We start from the raw sequence: 20,325 nt of genomic DNA, 5'->3' as shown, positions 1-20,325 counted from the left end.
CATAAACTCCCCCTCTTTACAGACACGCTAGTAAAGCCCACTGAAAATGCCGTTCTCCAGACAGCTTACTGAAACCAGCCAGGAGTTCCCAGCATCACGCTGGGCACTTCTGTCCACAGATGGCTTTGCTTTTAATGAACCAGAACAGAGCTGCGTTTTTCTAGTCTTTAGCTCTACTAAGGTATTTGATGTAACATGGCGAGAAAAAATCTCTTTTGACAATGATAATAACAGAGGGGATAATGTACCTTTTGCTGCTATCTTCTTTTGCTGCTCCATTTTGCTTGCTTTGTTATTGCTTTCTGTCAAAGAAACGCCAGCAAAATCCCTCATCAAGTCCTGCTGTGAAGACAGACTGCCAGAAAGGTAGAGAAACTTTGAACCTTTCCAAGACCCTTGTAGCACATGTCTTGGTCAATTGGTATGCAGATCCTTTCTTCCAGCAGGACTTTTTTGCACCGTTAGCGCACATTGAACTGAATCCCGTACAAAAGCAGTGAATAGAGGAATTGTTCTCTTTCCATTGGAATGGTGATAAAAATGCATATCAAATAAAAGCATTTTAGAGCAGCAGGAAGATTTTCTATGTAGCTAGCAAATCATAAAAAGATGCATATTTACCGGTGGGGTTCCTCTCGGAATTTCAAAGAATTCCAGACAGAAAACACAGCTTAGTAAACTGCACATCTAAATCACAGTATCTAGAAAGGTGACATGAAAAAGAGCAAGAGGAAGAAAACCAAAAAGAAAACCAAAGGAAGCCAGAAATAAGGCACAACCTCTCCTCCTTCTCCGCTTACTACAGTACCTTAGAAGTACCTGTGAGTATCCTAACAGTCACATAAGTAGAAAACTGTGCCAAGAACAATGGTGGAAACTGGAAAACCGTGCTATCCCAACAGAAACATAGGGTTTGCTTTCACGACGATTAAATCTGCATGCAATGCGTACGGTAAGGGTATGTTTTGTATGTTCAAAAACAATTCAAAAATATTTCCAAATTGAAGGGGCTGCTTTTTATTTCTTTTGAATTACTTGGCTAAATATGGTGCACGTTAAAATACTGCAGAGCTGTGGTTCATTTTACAGATGCCAACTGCAAAGGAGGGAAGCATTTTGTGTGCTTAAGAAAGTCAAGTATTGGAGAGTGCTTTTGTTACTTCTTTAGAAGGTTAGAATATGCGTAAAAGATGCTAGCTGGGGACTTACAATTAATGAATTATTTACTGTCACTAGGTCAAATGACATTAGCTTTCAAAAAGGAAAAGGAGTCTTATGCCACGTGCCAATGTTAAAGTAGATTAATAAGCCTTCAGCAGAATATGGATATGAAGAGGGATATGACATGAAAGGGTAAGCAACACTGGTGACAGCAAAAGGCTTACCTGCTTCACACAAATACAGGAGATAAACTACTATTTTTACACAAACATTGCTATCCAGAGCTTTCCTTGAAAAGTTTCACTGCCAATCATGACAGTAAAATTCTGAGTGACAGTAAAATTCACTCTATCATGAATAAAATTTACTCAATCATGACAGCAAAATTTGCTCAATGATGAGTAAAATTCTTAGTGTAAGCGAAGTACCTTAAGCAAAGGGTAGCTCAAGCATAACTGGCATTTGATGTCAACAAAGGCAACTTGGCCTGCACGTGTCACATCTACTGCATTCAAAAGCTTACTCTGTCTCAGATTCCTTTTGAGGGATACCAAGGCAAGCCGTTAAACTGCATGAAAATGATGACTTAAAGGAGGATATATTAGAAGCATGGAATAATGGTTAATGTTCTTTTCCTTCCAACTGCTTTGTTTGCCCGTTTAAATTTTTTAAGTCCTTCCTGGTATCACCGTGGTAGCAGTGCAGCAAGTGTTTGGTTGTAAGCTGTCCATATTGCCAGCTTCTGGACTGCCTTCAGAAAACTTCCCACTGGTTTTGTCTAGAAATCACAAGCAGTAGAGATGACAAAGACTGCAGAAACCTTCTCATCTCCTTCTAGAGCAGGAGCGTGTCTTTGACCCACTCTTAACTAGACAACTTTCATCAGTCATGAGAGAGTCTCATGTTCAAGAGCTAAGCAATGACAGCTGTAAATGACAAAAAGCACACTGATATTTTCTTGGGACTCCAGCACAGAGCAATGAAGGAGCTTGAATTCACCTTCTTGGAAAGTTTTAAAATGCACATGAAGTTTAGGAGAGGAGCTAAGCCATGGTAACTTTTGTTGAGTATGTCTGCGTAGACAGAGTTTCCATCACCGCAGAAGGAAGGAATGTCATTTAACCCACATAATCATCTCTAGCTGCTAAGCTGCGCTTACTGCAGATTATCCGCAACATATTTTACGGGGTGAGCTTTTATGTGTAATCCCTGAGTAACATTCCAGAGAGAAGTATTTTGGAGGGGGGGAAAGCCCAACTCTTAACTGTTTCAAATAATGGTTACATTTGAAAGTCAAAAAAGATGTAAAACCTTCCTTTCCTAGACCTATTACCAGCACAAACTGTACCAGAATTTACAACGCTTTTATTATGGCAGCATAACTCTACCGTGGACGCTCTCGCTCTGGACTATTCCTTAAGAAACATAGTCCCCGAGAGAACTAAAACAAAATTAGCCAAAAATATTGGGCTGGATGATTTCAAAGGCTATGTACTAAAGGCCAAACACTTGTAATAATAGTAATGAGAGGACTAAAAGTTAAAGCATTACTCAGTTCAAAGATATCTTGTTCTCACAGAAGACTGTAAAAAACCTCTATTTTTCTGGGTCTGTTTTGTGCATTTAGATGTACCTTCTACTCCTTTCCACTGTCTGCGAATGTTTATGACAAGGTTGGAGGACCTCATGCAACCTTCTAGAAGTAAAGAAAGACAAGCCAGTCAAGAAAGGCAAAATTGTTAATGGCAGGTGGAAAGAGGGAGGCCAAGAATAGAAAACAAAAGAACAATAATAATTAAACGCCCTCCCTGTCTTCTGTGAAAAGAAAAGGCACAGACAAGAAAGAACAACTGCAAAATTCTCACGAGAAAAACGCACTTGATCTGGCTCAAGTATTTTGTGCTACATTTCTTGCTGTTTTCTCATGCCAAACATCTTAACCATTGAAGGTGTCCCTTTTCTCTTTCTGGAATACAGCTAGGAAGATGGCTGTGTCATTGCTGTCAAGCTGTTATTCTCAGAGGTGTCCAGTTGAAAGTCCTAGATGAACTGCTTTGCTCTGTCTCTTTAATATGGCATGACTTAACCACTTACAGTTTCAGCAGCTGAACTTGCCCAGCCCTACAATTCTTTAATCTTTGAATGGTTATATTAGCTCCTTGCCAACTGGCATTTGTAAGTCCATGCAACTGTGCAGAATTTGCACGATGAGATGATGCCAAATGAGTCATGGCAGTAGATTAACTAGGACATGCAAAGCAGAGAGGAGGGAATGAGAGCACAAGAAGAGGGTACAATCTCCTTTTTTTCTGCAACAGGGCTAACACCGTAGAAATCAAAAGGAACACAAATCCTCCTAGGGGTAGTTCTTGCAAAAAACAAAGACTTCTTTTTGTGTTCACAGATCACAGCAAAATGCGGATGACAAAACCAGGCCATTAAGTCACATACAGTATGAAGCAGTATGAAAGAGGAAAGCAGCTGAGAGCGTCAACCCTGCTGAGTAGTCTCAGTATTCTTCTCGACATTAGCAGAAATTTGAAATGAGTCTCTGAAAATTACAAAGGAGGCAGAAGAAAAGGGAGCAATGACTCCTCTGGCATAGTGTTTCCTAACAGGGATCTTCAAAATGTAAAGATTGTATCATCCTTTCAACTGAAGGAAGGTATTAAAACAACAGGAAGGAAATGGCATCACATGCTAGAAAGACTCTGGGCAGTGTACTTCTAGACAGAAAGGCCACTGATGGAAAACCGACTAAACTGGCCCCAATGCAGCAGCATTGTATTAAAGCCCAAAACTACCCACCGCTTCACTCTTTGCCATTCCGCTCATATGGACACAGCAGCTCTGCAACATTCCTACTGATCATCTCCTTGGCCAACTGGGAGTGAGGGTCCCTAGTGATGCAGAGTCCCCAGGCAGGTGCAGAGGGGAGCTGCTTTTTTGCAAAAACCAGGCTTTTGAAGCACTCAGGCCTTTATCAGTTCCATAGCTTTAAGCCATAACAAAATTCATTCAACCAACCATCATACGCCACGCTGTGAACACGTGACGATTCTAGAACTTGTTGATCTACCTCTGATTCAGCGGCCTCACCTTCCCATAGTCCTTTTCTACTTAGCCAAAGTATCGGGCCTCAGCCCAAGGCCTTCCTTTTGTAAGCTTCTACCTATATGCAGCAGCAAACCACTATTTTCTTCCGTGCCAAGAGTTTAAGTAGATGATTTGCATCTGCCCTTCCGGTGATACATAATGGGGAGAGAAAATTCTGTCGGAAATGTTCAGTCATTCAGTTTTCTAGACAGGCCAAATCAAAAGAAAAGCAAGCTATAGGATTGTGTACTTGCTCTTACAAAGCACCTGCTGCCCTCTGACAATCAACTAGCAGAAAACCAGCAAAAATAAGACTTGAGGCAAACAAGCCTTTGAAGGGAATTATGACATGATAAAGAAAGACAACACATTTCCAGCTTGTCGAGATACTTGAAATGTCAGCAAAGGCTTGAGGGCAGAGGCTGAACGAATGGGGAAAGGTTACAAGAATCCCAAGAAAAACATGACCATGGATTAAAAGAATCCCAACAGGTCAACTGACCTGTTGAAGTTTTCAGGAAATCAGTGGCTGCTGATTTAGATAGGCCATTCAAGTTAATTTACCCGTGCACCTTCCACTCCTTTTTCACCTGTCACCATCACAGGGTGAATTGGGACCATGGAATCACAATTCTTTGGATTCTGTTCTTAGCTTTAGGAGACAACTACAGCAGCTGAAGTAGCTGTTACTGATGTGATACCCAGGAACACAGAGTTGACATATTTCATTCATGTCCAATCACAACTAGCCATATCTAAGAGGATAGGATTGGCCTCTTTTCATGATGCTTTTCTTATTTTACAGCCTGCTATGATTCTGCTGAAACTTTTTCATTAGTTTCTCTCTAAAAAGGAGAAAGTCCAATGTCCCTCCCTACTGGTGCAGGTTTACCATTCGGTTTGTCGAGTCTAAAAATGGAATTGGAACTAGCAGGAATTACTGTGTTTAAAGCATCCGGTCCGTTCAGACAGTCTCCGGTCGATAAAAGCCTAGATGTTATTGGCTAAATACTCTGTTTCCCCCAAGAGCGGACGCACGCAATTTAATCCAACTTTTTATAACAAACTCCAATAATACAGAATCCCGTCATACAAAAGAGTCACAAAGAAGCAGGAAGAATTCCCGGACCATTTATGGTAGCAAACTTCTCACCTTCTTTTGGAGTGAGCATAATCTGCTAGCTGAAGTAACAAACTTGAGGACAGAAATCGCCCTACTATTGAGAAGTTGTTGACAAGAGAACCACCTAAGCTGTGTGACTTTCCCTTTTCTATTCATTGGTCAAGCCTAGTAGCCTAAAATTTACGGGCTCAATCAAAGACAAATGCAATCTAGTCAGAGGTCTATGAAAAGTCCAAAACTAATCAGAATTCTTCTTAGACAATGGAAATGGAAGCAGAGCTACCAATTTCCTTGCCACATATCCCTAAAACTCATTCCTTTCTAGTCATAACTAATGTATAGCCACCAGTACAATCAGGAAAAGATGAAACTTACAGATGTCAGCAAGGGAAGGATTTGAAAGAACTCTTCCCATTATTCATCGTCTAGACAGCAACTATCATTAAAATCAGAGCCCTTTTAGAAGGGCTTTCCTTGTGGGAAATTCAGGACTCCAGGACAAGGGAGCAAGAGGATTAAGCAGAAGCCGTTGATTGTTGACATGATGCACTTCCACATTCTAAATCTCTGCACACGCTAGGCCCGCATTTTTATCTTGGTGCCTTTGTTATGTCCACACATTCTGTGTGTACCTCTCAGAAGATACGTTTGGTTACAGTCCAGGCGCTTTGCTGCCCCCCGTTATCGAGTTCTTGTAGTCTTGGAATTTGGTTTCTCAACTTCTCTTTCTTCTTTTAGCACGGCGTATGTCTTAGTAACCTTGATGAATTCCAGAGGGCTCTGAGAAAATTCTGAGAAGAACATATTCCAGCTGGATGGCTGGTGCACCCTTTAGTCTAAGAGGTTCAGCTACATTGCTACAATTTCCCCCTTCTTCATCTTGCACCAGCTAAACCCTTTTCACTGTATTTACTTCCAAGAGGCTCACCAGTTTCATGATGCATGGAATACCAAGAAGCAATATAATAATGACTACCAGTAACAACAAAGTTCCCTTTACAAGATCTTCCAACCATCGAGTTGTTTCCCATCTCTCAAACCATTCATGCGTAACCCTCTCATTCCCAATCAATTTCTTCATGTTATCTTGTCCTTGTTTGAGTTTCCAGTGAATGACTGCAGAATGGTTAGAGAGGTTCAAAACACACATTCCTTCAAAATCCTCACACTCGTGCCCATGTGCTAACAAGAAAGCTAGAGCAGCATTATTTTGCAGTGTGCAATGACTAATGGTATCTACACCAGTGAGAAGCTGATTTAAAATCACTGATCTTACCTTGAGTTGGTTGACCACCCAGCATCGCAACTTATTAAGCATACTCAAAGCTTGACCAACAGCGACACCTGCTGTCAGGAATGGCACAATTAATCGAGAGGAGCGCCCAAACCTGTACACAATAGAGGCAAGGGCGTCTTAAGCTTATGCTTCTTCTTTCAGATCCCGGGAGGCGCAGAATCGAGTTCTTCGCGCACAGAGCATTGTGCCGGTGGCGGTACGCTCCGGTGCGGCGCTTGTGCCGAAAGACGCCCGGGACACAATGCCGGTGGTGTTAATATTTGTTTGTCGCGTTTCGGAAGCTGCTGCTAGCCGAGTCCCCCGGAGACGAAGAAGCGGCTTCTTCGCACACAGAGCATTGGGCCGGTCGCGGTGAGCGCTGGAGAGCGGCTTGTGCCGAAAGACGCCGCGGACCGGCACTTAGCATCGGAGAGCTCCGTATCTCTGTCTTCTGCGTGTCTTGCCGCTCAACATTCAGCAAAAAGCTTTTTCACCATATCTTGCAAAGAGAAACACTGCCAGTAAATAAAACATCCAAAATCCTGTTCTAAAGCTTGCACAGAGGTCTGAAAAGAGTTTTGCAATACGGAAAAAAAAGTGGTGCAGAACTCGTTCCTTTCGAATATAAGAACAATGGAAAAGGCAGGAGAGTGGTAAAGTACTAAGTCTGGATGCTGCCCACACTGTTGCTGGTGGTGCGGCTTGCATCTTCGCCTTTGGGAAGATGCCGGTCTCTCCGTCTCCCGGAGGCGAAGAAGCGGCTTCTTTTCGCACAGAGCATTGTGCCGAGGGCAGGGAGCTCCTGAGAGCGGTTTGTGCCGAAAGAAGCCGGGGACCGGCACTTAGCTTCGGAGAGCTGCGTATCTGCGTCTTCTGCGTGTCTTGCCGCTCAACACTCAGCAAAAAGCTTTTCCACCATATCTTGCAAAGAGAAACTCTGCCAGTATAGAAAACATCCAAAATCATGTTCTAAACGTGCACGGAGGTCTGCAAAGAGTTTTGCAAGAAGGAAAGCTAGTTGACCAAAACTCGTTCTTTTCGAATATAATATCAGTGGAAAAGGCAGGAGAGTGGTAAAATACTGTTTTCTCTAAGTCTGAATGCTGCCCACACTGTTCCTGTGTGGTGCGGCTTGCATCTTCGCTTTTGGGAAGATGCCGGTCTCTCCGTCTCCCGGAGGCGAAGAAGCGGCTTCTTTGCGCACAGAGCATTGGGTCGGTCGCGGTGAGCACCTAAGAGCGGTTTGTGTCGAAAGCAGCCGGGGACCGGCATTTAGAATCAGAGAGCTGCGTATCTGCGTCTTCTGCGTGTCTTGCCGCTCAACACTCAGCAAAAAGCTTTTCTACCATATCTTGCAAAGAGAAACTCTGCCAGTATAGAAAACATCCAAAATCATGTTCTAAACTTGCACGGAGGTCTGCAAAGAGTTTTGCAAGAAGGAAAGCTAGTTGACCAAAACTCGTTCTTTTCGAATATAAGAACAATGGAAAAGGCAGGAGAGTGGTAAAATACTGTTTTCTCTAAGTCTGAATGCTGCCCACACTGTTCCTGTGTGGTGCGGCTTGCATCTTCGCCTTTGGGAAGATGCCGGTCTCTCCGTCTCCCGGAGGCGAAGAAGCGACTTCTTCGCACACAGAGCATTGGGTCGGTCGCGGTGAGCACCTAAGAGCGGTTTGTGGCGAAAGAAGCCGGGGACCGGCACTTAGCTTCGGAGAGCTGCGTATCTGCGTCTTCTGCGTGTCTTCCAGCTTAACATTCAGCAAAAAGCTTTTCCACCATATCTTGCAAAGAGAAACTCTGCCAGTATAGAAAACATCACCGATATTGTTCCAGAAGTTGCACGGAGGTCTGCAAAGAGTTTTGCAGGAAGGAAAAGATAGTTGTCCAAAACTCGTTCTTTTCGAATATAATAACAATGGAACAGGGAGGAGAGCAGTAAAGTACTGTTTTCTCTAAGTCTGAATGCTGCCCACACTGTTCCTGTGTGGTGCAGCTTGCATCTTCGCCTTTGGGAAGCTGCCACTCGCCGAGTCTCCCGGAGGCGAAGAAGCGGCATCTTTTCGCACAGAGCATTGTTTGGGTCGCGGTGCATTTCGGAGAGCGGCTTGTGCCGAAAGATGCCGGGACCGGCACCTAGCTTCGGAGAACTCCGTATCTGTGTCTTCTGCGTGTCTTCCAGCTTAACATTCAGCAAAAAGCTTTTCCACCATATCTTCCAAGGAGAAATTGTGCCAGTACACAAAACATCCCGGATCTTTTTCTAAAAGATGCACAGAGGTATTCGAACTGTTTAACTAGAAGGAAAAGATAGTTGTCGAAAACTTTTTTTATTCGATTATATTGTGAATGGAAAAGTCAGAAGAGTGGTAAAATAGTCTTTTCTATTTGTTTGAAAGGTGCTCAGGTTATCCTTGTATTAGGCAGCTTGGTTCTTAGCCTTTCGGAGGGTGCCGCTCTCTCCGTCTCCCGGAGGCGAAGAAGCGGCTTCTTTGCGCACAGAGCATTGTTTGGGTCGCGGTGAGCACCTGAGAGCGGTTTTTGCCGAAAGACGCCGGGGACCGGCACTTAGCTTCGGAGATCTGCGTATCTCTGTCTTCTTAGGTTCTTGTCGTTCAACACTCAGCAAAAGTCTTTTCCACCATATCTTGCAAGGAGAACCTGTGCCTGTACACAAAACATCCCCGATCTTCTTCTAAAAGTTGCACAGAGGACTGCAGAGTGTTTATCAAGAAGAAAAACATAGTGTCCCAAAACTCCTTTTATTCGAATATAATGTGAATGAAAGGGCAGGAGAATGCTAAAGTACTCGTTTCTATCAATTTGAAAGCTGCACACGCTATATCGGTGTGCTGCGACTTGCATCTTCGCCTTTGGGAAGTTGCCGTTCTCTCCATCTCCCGGAGGCGAAGAAGCGGCTTCTTCGCGCAGAGAGCATTGTGCCGGTGGCGGTGTTCTCCGGAGAGCGGCTTCTGACGAAAGACGCCCTGGCAGGGGGCTTCGTTCCGGAGAGTTCTTTACTCTGCCTTCTGTCTCTCTCGTCGCATAAAACTGAGCAAAAAGCTTTTTTACTATGTCTTGCCAGGACAAACTGTGCCCGTAGGGAAAGCATCTCCGCTCTTGTTCTAGAAGTTGCACGGAGGTCTGCAGAGTGTTTAGCAAGAAGCAAAAGAAAGTTGTCCAAAACTCCTTCTTTTTGAATGGGAATGTGAATAGAAAAGGCAGGAGAGTGCTAAGGTACTGTTTTCTTTAGGTTTGACAACTGCACACACACTCCCCATGTTGTGCGACTTTTTTCTTGGCTTTTAAAGACGCGGCCGCGGTCTCCGTCTCCCGGAGGCGAAGAAGCCGCTTCTTTGCACACAGAGCATTGTGCCGGTCGCGGTGCGATCCGGAGCACGGCTTCTGCGGAAAGACGCCCGGGAGCGGCCCCTACCTTCGGAGAGCTCCGTATCTCTGAATCTGCGTCTCTTGTCGCCTACATCTTAGCAAAAAGCTTTTCTACTATGTCTCGCAAGGAGAAACTGTGCCAGTACAAAAAGCATCCTTGATCTTTTTCTGGAAGTTGCACGGAGTGTCAGCAGAGTGTTTAGCAAGAAGCAAAAGAACGTTGTCCAAAACCCCTTTTCTTCCAATGTTAATGTGAATTGAAAAGGCAGGAGAATGAGGAAGTGCTGTTTTCTGTACGTTTGAAAGCTGTCACAAGGAGAAACTCTATCAGCACCTCAAGTTTTCCCGGGTTTTACTCCCGATATTTCTTTTGCTGTGCAGTCAAGAAGCACCCTTCGTTCTTAGTTATGCTGCAGGGTGTCTTCAAATGGCTTTGCTTTCTGTCCCCTCCTCCCCATTTCTAACAGGCACAAGCACATTCCCTTCCCGGAACAAAATCCTGGTAATAGAGCCAGGAAGACTACGCTTTGACTTTGAGAGCCACAACTTATTTAAGAGAAAATAGTCCATTCTTTGAGACCCAATATCACACATCTGTGTGCAGGAGGAAGAGGGGTGCGTGCGTGCGTGAATGGGAAGTGTACTCGCCAACAAACTAGAGCCAATATTAGTAACCAACATGTAACAAGTGTGGACGTATATAATTCCTTGCTCTTTTTTGGATCTTTTTTCTTCAAGGTTATTTTGCTTTTAAAAATTTTCTAGTCATTTGAGAGATTCTTCTTTGTTTGTGTGAGAATAGAAATCTCCATAAAGCTTACTACGTAAAAGCAGGGTAATCTTTTGGACTTGATGATGACTATTTGGGAGATGATATTTTCATCTGCATAAATCAATTTCCTTGTTTTGGAAATATTTTTGTCACGGAAAGTAGTAAGTTTCAAGATGTGTTTTTAGAAGGTGCAAAAATTGAGATCCTCATTTGTATCAAAGCCATACAAAGAATATCCCTTAAAACCATCCACTCCATCATTTCATTTTTGTAATTTTGTCTTTTCAATAGCTAGTTCTCACTTTCAGATGGCTTTTAAATGCCATGTTTTGACACAATTTTGGTATTCATTTCTAAGCTTCAAAATGATATTTAAAGAAGAGTAATTTCCTGTAACTACTTGACAGTTTGCAAATTAACATCAAAGTGGAGGGAGGGAAGGAAGTGGCAGAAGGACTTGGCAGAAAGAAGGACATAGTGGGAGGAAGGCAGTGAAGGAAGGAAGTGGGGGAAGGAAAGAAAAGAAAGAAGGAAAGAGAGAGAGAAAGAAAGAAAGAAAGAAAGAAAGAAAGAAAGAAAGAAAGAAAGAAAGAAAGAAAGAAAGAAAGAAAGAAAGAAAGAAAGAAAGAAAGAAAGAAAGAAAAAGAAAGAAAGAAAGAAAGAAAAGGAAGGGAAAAAGAGGGAACGAGGGAAAGAAGGGACGAGGGAAAGAAAGAAAGGAAGGAAGAAAGAAAGAAAGGAAGAAAAAAAGAGAAGGAAAGAAAATTCCCAAATGTCAGAAACGTTAAAGATGATAAAATACTTGTGAGTAATTTCCTGTAACTATTTGACAGTTTGCAAATTAACATCAAAGTGGACGGAGGGAGGGAAGGAAGTGGCAGAAGGACGTGGCAGAAAGAAGCACATAGTGGAAGGAAGGCAGTAAAGGAAGGAAGTGGGAGAAAGAAACAAAAGAAAGAAGGAACGAGAGAAAGAGAAAAAAAGAAAGAAAGAAAGAAAGAAAGAAAGAAAGAAAGAAAGAAAGAAAGAAAGAAAGAAAGAAAGAAAGAAAGAAAGAAAGAAAGAAAGAAAGAAGAGAGAGAAGGGAAGAAAATTCCCAAATGTCAGAAACGTTAAAGATGATAAAATACTTGCATGTATGATAAAGAGCTAGGAGTAGATATTAGATATAGTATTGCTAAATGGCACATAAATGTGAGACCCAAACAGTTCAACTCCTTGGATAGCAGTTTCTCAGCATGAATATGTTATTTCTAGCTTCAACTTCTTACTGCTACTGTACAGAATGATTACCATAGAATAATGGAATGGTTGGGTTTGGAAGGGACCTTAAATTCACCTACGTCCTCCCCAGCATGTCATTGTCAGGGACACCTTCCACTAGACCGCCTTAAGCTCAAAGACCCATTCAAGCTGGCCTTGATCACTTCCAGGAATTGGTCACCCACAACATGTTCTAGTGTCTCACAACCATCTTGGCAAGGAATTTCTTCCCAATAGCCAAAGGAAACCTATACTCTTCAGGTTTTAAAGCCATCCACACTTTTCCTATCGCTCCGTGCCCTTGTGTAGCTCACCTGCCTCCTTCTGGTAGGCTGTCTTCAGCTACTGGAGAGCTGCTCTAACAATTTGCCCGGAGTCTGCTCTTCTCCAGGCTGAGAAAACGCCTGCGGGACTCCGGCTTGATGACAGACTTCTTGTGCTGCACTGGGGGCTCAGACCATTCTTCTTCTTGGAATTGTTGTAGGATGCTCAGCCACTCTTGACTGTGGTACAGGTACACAGTTCATTGTGGTACAGGTAATAAATAGATGATTGTTTTAATAAAGACCCAATTGAAATGATAAGAGCTAAATTTTAACGCAAAATTAATTGGAGAAAGATTCCTAAACCTGTGGCCCGTTACCCCAGCCCATCCATTGATTGTAAATGACATTCCTTGCAGATGTTATGATACATGAACCAAAGCCAAGTGATGGATACTGCTTAAGATAGATGTTCTACCTGCTTACTGCAATATGTTCTTATCAGTCTAAAACAATCCCCGGAACATTAAGAACAAGAGATTACATCATGAAGTAATGAAGTGCTTGGGTTGAAAGTAAAAGGCATTTGAAAGAAATGGGTTTGGGGGCTAACACAGCAAGATCTCAGAAATGGAGTGCCAGCTTAGGTCTCTGCTTCAGAGACAAGTGAAGCAATTCAGAAGCGTCTTCCTGTGAAAAAGGTTGAAAGATCTTTCTGCACAACAGTTAACAGCCGGCATCAGAAATGGGTGCAAATAACATACTAGCCCATACAAGTTTGTCATCCTGGAGCGGAAGGGCCACTCAGACTCATAGCAGTGGTCTTGCTGCTGTGCCTGTTGAAATAGACAGAAAAGAATGAGGAAAACAAATTTTTCCATCTAGTTTGTTTCAGTATTGGTACAAAGACTATTTCCCCGCCCTCAGGAGACAGCAAAAACAGTCAACAACTGAAATGCTTCAGAAATGGAAATGATCTGAATCACAAATATTTCTTTTCACATCAAAATTAAAGCCCAAGTCATAACTGTCAAACAGATAGAACTATTTAAAGATGAATGTACTATACATACTAAAATATTCCCAGAGATAACTATTGTGTCCTTAGTCTGTTTAAAAGTCTAGACTTCCTGGTAAAAAAACTTGTACAGAGCTGAGGTAGCTCCACGACATTCTCTTTTCAGATTAATTAAACTCTTCAGTCTCACCACCGTTACCCATGGATTTCCGTAAGTCCTTGAAAACCAGTAATTTCCCTTTTTTCCTTCTATGAAAAAAATGACAGTGACAAGAGTTATTTGCACTCCCTATTTTCTGAAAAGCCTGAACATCAAGCCTTAAGAACTTTATCATGAGTTTTACTTCAAACTAAATTGGAAGAGAATGGCAGAAAGAATGGGAGCCTCAAGCAAAAGAATTTAGGCTTCTAATTCTTGGGTTGTCTTCTTACTTACCTAAGACAAGAAGCAGAAAGAGAATAGATTAGAGTTAGCAGCTGTTGAAGATTTGCACGTACTCTTCCACTCTTCCAAGAGGTCAAGGATGCTTTTCTGGCCCTCTCTCCCTCCACAAGCTGCAGCTTCCTTCAAGGCACAGTCACCTGCTGTGGCATGGAGCTCCCCACGAGCTCCATTGTGTTCCTCCACGGTTCTCCAGGGACTGCTGGGAGACAACCTGCTTGATGATGATGTCCTCCAGGGACTGTGGGGGATTCTTTGCTCTGTCAACTGGAGCACCTTCTCCTCCTTCTTGTCTCACTTTAGGATCATGCAGCTGCTTCTCACACTCCTTTTTTCCCTCACTTGTCACTGCCTATTCATATGTTTTGGACTTCTGACAATATCTTTTCACAAAGACTGATGGGCTCAGTTGCAGAAATGTGTCTTGCTAGAAAATTGGATACTATAGAAAACCATGATTTTACAGAAAAGAATAGTGGAAGTACAAATATACTGCTAAAGAACCGGAAAACTGACAATCATTCATTGTAATACATCCCCTCATTTTGCCTTCTTTCTCCTTAAGATCTGGAAAGACTACTGGGCAGTGAAAAACACTACAGTGTTGTTTCAAAGAAAAGACTTTTTTAGGATTCTAAGGCGTATGTTCCAATTGCTTGAGAAAATTGAGAAAAGGCACTTTGTCATAAATATCATTAGCCAGTAGGGACAAAGTCTGACCAACAACAAGAGCAGATCAAAATCTGATGAGACCAAGCAATATACCTTGAGTGGGCCAGGACAGAACCATTGAGTCGTTGAATCTGTTGAATTGGAAGGACCCCATGCGGATCATCATCAGTCCAACTCCTGGCCCTGCCTGGGGCCATCCTTGAACTCCCAAACTCAGACAGTTGTGATGGTGTGACCACTCCCTGGAGAGACTCTTCCAGTGCCCAGCCATTCTCGGGTTAAAAACTTTTTCTTGATACCCGACCTAAACCTCCCCTGACTCAGCTGCATGCCATTTCATTGAGTCCTGTCTTTGTAGACCTCATTTGAGGACTTTCTAATACCAAGGTGATTCCGCCCCAGAGCAGAGCAGAGCAGAGAAGAGCAGAGCAGTGCAGAGCAGAGCAGAGCAGAGCAGAGCAAGACAATCCCCTCCCTTGCCCAGCTGGTGATGCTGTGCCTGATGCACCCCAGGACAGGCTTGGCCCTCCTGGCTGCCAGGGCACTGCTGATGCACATTCAGCTTGCCATTGGCCAGGAGCCTGGGTCCCTTTCTGCAGTGCTTCTCCCAGCCTCTTGCTCCCTCCCCAGTCTATACACCCACCAGGATTGCCCAGTTGCAGGTGCTGAATCCAGCACTTGCCCTTGTTCCACTCCATCTGGTTGGTGATTGCCTGTGGGAATCCTCAAAAACAGAGGGGTTTGGGAAAGCTGCAAAAGGAAGGCCTCAGAGACAGCAGAACTGTCATTGGAGCTAAGCAGTAGTCATAAGGTTTGTCAGCAGAAAAATTAGATGAGAAAAGTAAGGACAAATGGAACAATGGTCTGTGTATTAATGCTTGTCTAGAATAACTCCCTAAGCTACAGCAAAGTATATCTAGCATGATGTTAGGTAGTTCTAAGCTTAATAATGGAGCTCTGTGCATTGTATCTTAAGGCTTACAAGCAGGTCTTTTATTCGAAAGAAGCGAGCATTGTTCTAAGCCCAGGTACATGTCTTTATAGTGATTGGATAGAAGTACTGTCAATATGCTTTTGCTTTGTGTGATTGGTCAAAAAACTTTTCAAGTCAGTTGTAACATTAAGTTCTTTGTCTGCTGCTGGGGACGTGAGCTGCTGGCAGCTTCCCATTGTCATCACCATGTAATGAGACTGATGCTGGAAAAAACCCAGCTTGAGACGCCGTCCCCAGCAGTCCCGCCCCTTTTGTGATTTGTGCATAGACTCCCGGCCAGCAAGAATTGCCCATCTCTCCTATTTGGCAAGATCTCTCTGCAAGGTCTCTGTGCCCTCAAGGGAGTTAGTTCACAGCTCCTCCCAATTTAGTGTCTTTGGCAAACTTTCTTAATATTCCTTCAAGTGCTGTGTCCAGGTTGTTCAAAAGATGTTGAAGAGAACTGGCCCAATGATGATACTGTCTTAGCCACTGAAATAAGTGCTTCATACTTCCTCTTGTGCAGAAGTCACAACAAATTTCTTTTCTATCCATGTTTTCTTATGCTCATGCTTTTTATCCCAACAGCAGCTGACACAACATTTACAGGCACAGCAACAGCACACTTTTCCTGCTCTTACTAGACTTAACAATTTTGCAACCGGTCAATCAGTGACCTTTGCAAGTAAAGTCAGACCTTCAGCATTTCTCATTACATGAATGTCTTCAGAAGAAAACTTTGCTGCCTACTCTGTACGACTGAAGAATAGATGATAATGAGTTAGCATCACAATCAGTTAAGTACAGAGCCTATCCTTTAGCAGGGAAAAAATTAAAAGAAGAGCTCTTTTATGCAACAACTATCTGAGAAACAAAACAACTAGGATCTTCCACAGGGTTCCCTGCAGTAGAAATGTACTTGGATGAATGCAGAAGATAAAAGATGTGGTTTTGAAAGGCTATGTCCTTGCTAAGCTAAATTGGATCTCATCCTGTAGATGAAAGATCAAGGAGCTCAAAGCGGAGCTAGAGAGACATGTCCAGATAATGAGATAGAGCAAAGCATTTTCCAAGATAATTAAGCATTCTGGTGGACTGGCCAGTTAGGTTAAATCTGCCACACCCATTCACTTTCGGGGACTGAACTGTGGAGTGCTAAACCGTATCTGCTGCTGTGGAAAGTAAAAGAGATCCATCCAAATTGTACGGTTAGTGTGAACACTCTCACTCTCAATTGTAAAACACTTCATAAGCTATTAATCAGTCTTAGGAACAAAATGAAATAAAGTTGTTATGCCATCTGGGAATGGGAAAACATGTTCAAAATATTTTTTTCTCTATGTTTTCTTCTTTTTTCTTTTTTTCTTTTTTATTTTTTAAATCCCACATTATGTGATTGATAATTTCAACCATTCTGGAATGCTTTTAACAGATGAACCCAGCATAGTAGTTTTATTACCGGCTCTTGTCCCTTACATGCTTCAGTACAGGTTTGGAATATACTCCCCAGTCAATTAGTGGTTTTTTATCTCTTTTCCCAGAGACAACTTTTAAAGGACTACTTAACCCCTAAAAATCATAATTTCTCTGGTTTCTCCAAGCTTTTTGAGAAAGCTGTTTTGGTTTTGTTTTGGTTTGTTGTTTGTTTTGTTTTATTGCATCGTTCCCAATGTCTTCAGACCTACTACAAGAAGAAGTTAAAAATAGATCTTATTTGAAGAGACTGTTAAAGCTAATGAACTGCCAGTCTTGGTATTTGTATCTTTCTAAATCCTTTAAATTCCAAGCTTGCCTTCCTGAATCCTCAGTTACTTAGAAAACATTGTGTTTAGAAAACAGAGCCAGTTCAATTGCTTCTGCAAACTCACCTTCATTTTATAGGATTGTACTTCAAGAAATCTTGCTTCATTCAAACATTGGAAGTACAGATTTGACATCATCTGTGACCCTTCCATCTGTCTGAACTGTATTTCATTGTGTGAGTTCCTCAGTTGCTTCAAATAAGGACAGAATCTTTTTAATTTGCATAGCATGTTATCTGAAGATCTCCTGTCTGCTTTCTTCACTTGCTTTAATGGGAAGACAAGGGAAATACATTTTGAATGTTATCTTTTAGAGTCTACTTTTACCTACCAGTGTGCTTCTATGGACTAGAACCAATTTCAGCTTGAAAGAAGGTATTGTCACGATCTGCTCATACCAACGGGTTGGTTAACTGGTTGGTTGGTTAACTGATCTGGGAGTGCAACAGACAACCTGGAAAGGGGATTGCAGTATCAATCCAAACAAATGCACCTTTATAGAATGACCACAGCAAATGCCTGAAAGGAATCAGGGAGAGGAAAAGAATAAAAAAGAGGGGGAGAAAGAGAGAGGAGTATAGCTACCACACATGGAGAGACTAAGTCCTCTTAGTCCAGCCAATAGAGTTTGCCTAGTCACGTTGGGAAGATCTCAAAGTCCTGGTGAACTCAAGGTTCTATTATAGTCCATTGCTGAGGGGGGAAACAGAATCTTGAAATGGCTGAGGGGGAATAGATACAATCAAGAAGAAGAAGTCTATTGAAATTGCTGAGGGGGAAAAAGGTATTGAAGACGGGTACAGACAGTCCATGTTCTCAGCAGGATAAGTCAGTATCAGCAGTGAGTGGGACCCACTGTTTCAGGACTGCTTTCTGGGGGAAACCAGTCTAGGTCCTGTAGGCACATCTGTAGGCAACACTCAGCAGGCATCCTGCTTCAGTCAGGCCAGCACCCCTGCATCAGAATTACAGGTGTCTCAGTCTCAGTCCTTGGTAGGGGGGCTTCAACCTCGGTGCCTCACGGTGGTAGTGGAGCAGAGGAAGGATTTTCCATGGGGGGGGCTACCAAGTTGCCCCAGCAAGTTCATCTGGCCAAGAGGTGGGAAAATTCCTGGTCTATTGTCGTGAAGCAGGTGCAAGCATATAGGCTGGGTCGCCCTTTGGCAGGCCCTGCTAGAAGCAGTCACTGAAGACACAGCTGTGAACAATCACTTGGCAGGCCAGAATTCTGCTCAGGGGCCTCAGGATTTTTGGTGTTCATCCATTACTGGCAGGCCAGAGGTCCCATCGGGGTCCTCAGGGTCCTGACATCGGTCCTGTGGACGGTCGTGAGGCAAATGGGGGGAACCTCAGACCGTCTCTCACAGCACCTGGTGACTCACGACAGGCTTCAAAGGGTCTTCATCAGCAGTGTTCTGTACTATTGTTGTATACTTGTCGCACATTGGTAGCATATCCCGGAAAGCAGAGACAATACGTCAGACAGAGAGAGAGAAGGGAAGGACAAGAAAAGATAAAAAAAGGCGGGGGTAAGGAAACAAGAAACAAATGTAATAACAGTAATTTAAACCATATTATTTTGAAACATTTTTTTCAAATATCTGAAACTAATCACAAATAATCAAAGGCAATAAAGCAATAAACAAATCAACAACAGTTCATTTAAAATATTTTTTTTCAAAACAATTCACCAAAAATCAAAAGTAATTTTCTTATAATCTTCAAAGAAAATTGAAGACGATTTCAAAACACATCCTCTCATTTATAGTCGCCTTGTGTCAATAGTCTTGGAGATGGCCACAGTGAAAAGGACATCAGCCCAGTTGTGTGCATTAATTACAGACATCAATTTTGTTAACTCTTTCATCATTCTCCAATTCATAATGAGTAAGATTGCTGATTAAAAAACCCCAATCAAAACGAAACGCAAAAGGGCAATGATGGGATGACACATACTGTTCAGGACTCTTGTGGCAGTAGGTGACCACCCAAAAAGAGTATCCTACCACCTGTGTTCAGCATCTTTTCTTACTCTCTCTATGACATGGTGTATTTCTTTCACATTGTGATGAACAGTTACCAGTGCTTTCTGTCTATTCTTCTTGATCTTCTCCAATATTTCAATGAAGTCCTGATGAAGCAAAGATTGCTTTACCAAAGTAATGTTCATCCCAATGGGACTAGGTAAATGTCCTGGTTTCGGGCAAATTTGGGAGAAAACCTCCAAAAGGTGGACCCTCCAGAAAACAAACCCACACGGCCCCTCCCCCCAACCGGGTCGGGAAGGATTCCTTGGAAACAAGTGGAAAGAACCTGTTTCTGTAACAGGCAAAGCACCCCGCAGCACACAAAAGGAACAATACCAGATGGCACCACTCTTTCACCGCTCTGAAAAAGTAGACAACTTCAGAAAGTCTCTCTTGGGAGTGCTCGCTCTGTTATCAGTCTGTCCTGTGCTGGGGTAGCTGCTGCACCTTGGCCACAAGGTGCAAACTCTCGGTGTTTCCCAGGTCCCAGTCCGGAGCAGGTCCGAGTAGGTCCAAAGAAGGGAAAGGAGAAACAGTCCAGGGAAAATTTGGACTGCTTAGCTAAACTAACTAATGAGCAGGAGCAAAAAAGCAAGAGCAAAGCAGGAGCAAAGCCGAAGCAAGAGCAAAGCGAAAAGCAAAGCAAAAAGCAAAAGCAGCACCCATGTACTGCCCTGTCTCTCTGTCGCGCCAGCTGTGGGGGAGCGGCTGATAGCAAAACCAAAACAAAACATTCCCTCTTCACAGCCAGTCTTGAAGGCACAGAACATGATAGCCAGCATCAACAGAACACACGGATGGGGATACAAGCATCATAACGTCACCCTAGGACAGTAATAGTTTGTGAATCAGTCTTTAATTGGATCGAAAAAGGTAATGGGAGGTAACTGGAGCTTCTGAAGAAAAATCACATCCCTCAATTTTGTAAAGTTACAAGCGCAACAATTTGAATGATTTTTACTATCCACTACTGCATTTTCTACAAATACCGTATCACAAGCAGTTCTAAAGCACCCACACCCATTGCCTATATATTTAAGGCCTGTTTCG

This window comes from Agelaius phoeniceus, chromosome 10, assembly GCF_051311805.1.
Source record: "Agelaius phoeniceus isolate bAgePho1 chromosome 10, bAgePho1.hap1, whole genome shotgun sequence".
In the NCBI taxonomy this organism is placed as follows: domain Eukaryota; kingdom Metazoa; phylum Chordata; class Aves; order Passeriformes; family Icteridae; genus Agelaius; species Agelaius phoeniceus.
Note: the sequence above shows the minus strand (reverse complement) of the source record.